Consider the following 4,609-nt stretch of genomic DNA (forward strand, 5'->3'; position numbering starts at 1 on the left):
AAAAAAAGAGTTTCTGTCATGTTTGAAAAACGACAAAAAATAAAAGTTGCTGTGAAGTTTAAAAAATACCAAAAAAAGTTGCTGTCAGGTATCAAAAAAGACAAAAAAAGAGTTTCTGTCATGTTTGAAAAACGACAAAAAATAAAAGTTGCTGTGAAGTTTGAAAAAATACCAAAAAAAGTTGCTGTCAGGTATCAAAAATGACAAAAAAAGAGTTTCTGTCATGTTTGAAAAACGACAAAAAATAAAAGTTGCTGTGAAGTTTGAAAAAATACCAAAAAAAGTTGCAGTCAGGTATCAAAAATGACAAAAAAAGAGTTTCTGTCAGGTTTGAAAAACGACAAAAAATAAAAGTTGCTGTGAAGTTTGAAAAAATACCAAAAAAAGTTGCTGTCAGGTCTCAAAAAAGACAAAAAAAGAGTTTCTGTCATGTTTGAAAAACGACAAAAAATAAAAGTTGCTGTGAAGTTGGAAAAAATACCAAAAAAAGTTGCTGTCAGGTATCAAAAAAGACAAAAAAAGAGTTTCTGTCAGGTTTGAAAAACGACAAAAAATAAAAGTTGCTGTGAAGTTTGAAAAAAGACAAAAAAAAGTTGCTGTCAGGTCTCAAAAAAGACAAAAAAAGAGTTTCTGTCATGTTTGAAAAACGACAAAAAATAAAAGTTGCTGTGAAGTTGGAAAAAATACCAAAAAAAGTTGCTGTCAGGTATCAAAAAAGACAAAAAAAGAGTTTCTGTCAGGTTTGAAAAACGACAAAAAATAAAAGTTGCTGTGAAGTTTGAAAAAATACCAAAAAAAAGTTGCTGTCAGGTATCAAAAATGACAAAAAAAGAGTTTCTGTCATGTTTGAAAAACGACAAAAAATAAAAGTTGCTGTGAAGTTTAAAAAAAAGACCAAAAAAAGTTGCTGTCAGGTATCAAAAAAGACAAAAAAAGAGTTTCTGTCATGTTTGAAAAACGACAAAAAATAAAAGTTGCTGTGAAGTTTGAAAAAATACCAAAAAAAGTTGCTGTCAGGTATCAAAAAAGACAAAAAAAGAGTTTCTGTCAGGTTTGAAAAACGACAAAAAAAAAACTTGTGAAGTTTGAAAAAATACCAAAAAAAAGTTGCTGTCAGGTATCAAAAATGACAAAAAAAGAGTTTCTGTCATGTTTGAAAAACGACAAAAAATAAAAGTTGCTGTGAAGTTTGAAAAAATACCAAAAAAAGTTGCTGTCAGGTATCAAAAAAGACAAAAAAAGAGTTTCTGTCATGTTTGAAAAACGACAAAAAATAAAAGTTGCTGTGAAGTTTGAAAAAATACCAAAAAAAGTTGCTGTCAGGTATCAAAAAAGACAAAAAAAGAGTTTCTGTCAGGTTTGAAAAACGACAAAAAAAAAACTTGTGAAGTTTGAAAAAATACCAAAAAAAGTTGCTGTCAGGTATCAAAAAAGACAAAAAAAGAGTTTCTGTCATGTTTGAAAAACGACAAAAAATAAAAGTTGCTGTGAAGTTAGAAAAAATACCAAAAAAAGTTGCTGTCAGGTATCAAAAAAGACAAAAAAAAGAGTTTCTGTCATGTTTGAAAAACGACAAAAAATAAAAGTTGCTGTGAAGTTTGAAAAAATACCAAAAAAAGTTGCTGTCAGGTATCAAAAAAGACAAAAAAAGAGTTTCTGTCATGTTTGAAAAACGACAAAAAATAAAAGTTGCTGTGAAGTTTGAAAAAATACCAAAAAAAGTTGCTGTCAGGTATCAAAAAAGACAAAAAAAGAGTTTCTGTCATGTTTGAAAAACGACAAAAAATAAAAGTTGCTGTGAAGTTTGAAAAAATACCAAAAAAAGTTGCTGTCAGGTATCAAAAAAGACAAAAAAAGAGTTTCTGTCATGTTTGAAAAACGACAAAAAATAAAAGTTGCTGTGAAGTTTGAAAAAAATACCAAAAAAAGTTGCTGTCAGGTATCAAAAAAGACAAAAAAAGAGTTTCTGTCATGTTTGAAAAACGACAAAAAATAAAAGTTGCTGTGAAGTTTGAAAAAATACCAAAAAAAATTGCTGTCAGGTATCAAAAAAGACAAAAAAAGAGTTTCTGTCATGTTTGAAAAACGACAAAAAATAAAAGTTGCTGTGAAGTTTGAAAAAATACCAAAAAAAGTTGCTGTCAGGTATCAAAAAAGACAAAAAAAGAGTTTCTGTCATGTTTGAAAAACGACAAAAAAAAAAAGATGCTGTGAACTTTGAAAAAATACCAAAAAAAAGTTGCTGTCAGGTATCAAAAAAGACAAAAAAAGAGTTTCTGTCATGTTTGAAAAACGACAAAAAATAAAAGTTGCTGTGAAGTTTGAAAAAATACCAAAAAAAGGTATCAAATGTATCAGGTATCAAAAAAGACAAAAAAAGAGTTTCTGTCATGTTTGAAAAACGACAAAAAATAAAAGTTGCTGTGAAGTTTGAAAAAAATACCAAAAAAAGTTGCTGTCAGGTATCAAAAAAGACAAAAAAAGAGTTTCTGTCATGTTTGAAAAACGACAAAAAATAAAAGTTGCTGTGAAGTTTGAAAAAATACCAAAAAAAGTTGCTGTCAGGTATCAAAAAAGACAAAAAAAGAGTTTCTGTCATGTTTGAAAAACGACAAAAAATTAAAGTTGCTGTGAAGTTTGAAAAAATACCAAAAAAAGTTGCTGTCAGGTATCAAAAAAGACAAAAAAAGAGTTTCTGTCAGGTTTGAAAAACGACAAAATAAAAGTTGCTGTGAAGTTTGAAAAAATACCAAAAAAAGTTGCTCTCAGGTATCAAAAATGACAAAAAAAGAGTTTCTGTCATGTTTGAAAAACGACAAAAAATAAAAGTTGCTGTGAAGTTTGAAAAAATACCAAAAAAAGTTGCTGTCAGGTATCAAAAAAGACAAAAAAAGAGTTTCTGTCAGGTTTGAAAAACGACAAAAAAATAAGTTGCTGTGAAGTTTGAAAAAAAAAAAAAAAAAGTTGCTGTCAGGTATCAAAAAAGACAAAAAAAGAGTTTCTGTCATGTTTGAAAAATGACAAAAAAAAAAAGTTGTATCAAAAAAGACAAAAAAAGAGTTTCTGTCATGTTTGAAAAACGACAAAAAATTAAAGTTGCTGTGAAGTTTGAAAAAATACCCCAAAAAGTTGCTGTCAGGTATCAAAAAAGACAAAAAAAGAGTTTCTGTCATGTTTGAAAAACGACAAAAAATATAAGTTGCTGTGAAGTTTGAAAAAATACCAAAAAAAGTTGCTGTCAGGTTTCAAAAAAGACAAAAAAGAGTTTCTTTTTTTGTTTGAAAAACGACAAAAAAATAAAAGTTGCTGTGAAGTTTGAAAAAATACCAAAAAAAGTTGCTGTCAGGTATCAAAAAAGACAAAAAAAGAGTTTCTGTCATGTTTGAAAAACGACAAAAAATAAAAGTTGCTGTGAAGTTTGAAAAAATACCAAAAAAAGTTGCTGTCAGGTATCAAAAAAGACAAAAAAAGAGTTTCTGTCAGGTTTGAAAAACGACAAAAAAAAAACTTGTGAAGTTTGAAAAAATACCAAAAAAAGTTGCTGTCAGGTATCAAAAAAGACAAAAAAAGAGTTTCTGTCATGTTTGAAAAACGACAAAAAATAAAAGTTGCTGTGAAGTTAGAAAAAATACCAAAAAAAGTTGCTGTCAGGTATCAAAAAAGACAAAAAAAAGAGTTTCTGTCATGTTTGAAAAACGACAAAAAATAAAAGTTGCTGTGAAGTTTGAAAAAATACCAAAAAAAGTTGCTGTCAGGTATCAAAAAAGACAAAAAAAGAGTTTCTGTCATGTTTGAAAAACGACAAAAAATAAAAGTTGCTGTGAAGTTTGAAAAAATACCAAAAAAAGTTGCTGTCAGGTATCAAAAACGACAAAAAAAGAGTTTCTGTCATGTTTGAAAAACGACAAAAAATAAAAGTTGCTGTGAAGTTTGAAAAAATACCAAAAAAAGTTGCTGTCAGGTCTCAAAAAAGACAAAAAAAGAGTTTCTGTCATGTTTGAAAAACGACAAAAAATAAAAGTTGCTGTGAAGTTTGAAAAAATACCAAAAAAAGTTGCTGTCAGGTATCAAAAAAGACAAAAAAAGAGTTTCTGTCATGTTTGAAAAACGACAAAAAAAAAAAAGTTGCTGTGAAGTTTCAAAAAATACCAAAAAAAGTTGCTGTCAGGTATCAAAAAAGACAAAAAAAGAGTTTCTGTCATGTTTGTCACGTCCTGTGAGCGCCCTCATATGGAACCAGAGTGGAACTGCAACCAGTTCAGAAGCCGGAAGTTTACTGAGAGTGGAACCTCTCCCCTTATTAGACATTCTCTGGTTTTCACCTTTTTGTTACAATAAAGTTCAAGTCTTGTTAAAACAGTCGTAGCGTCAAAGATACTTTCCCTCACGGAAGTGGCTAAAGAAGGAAAGGAAGCCACTACAGTCTACGATTCACGTTATGACTGCACATGTGTATTGCCTGAAAAATGCTGTTTTGATTTGAGTTTTTATGAGACGGTGGTTTTCAGATTTCCATGGTGATTTCCAAGTTTAGTCAACAGCTTTGGAAAATTTGATGTTTCAAAATGACTTGCCTTGAAGGGACTTTGATATGAGGCCTTCAGAAGTC

The sequence above is a fragment of the Leuciscus leuciscus genome (assembly GCF_965113295.1).
Source record: "Leuciscus leuciscus genome assembly, chromosome: 3".
Classification (NCBI taxonomy): domain Eukaryota; kingdom Metazoa; phylum Chordata; class Actinopteri; order Cypriniformes; family Leuciscidae; genus Leuciscus; species Leuciscus leuciscus.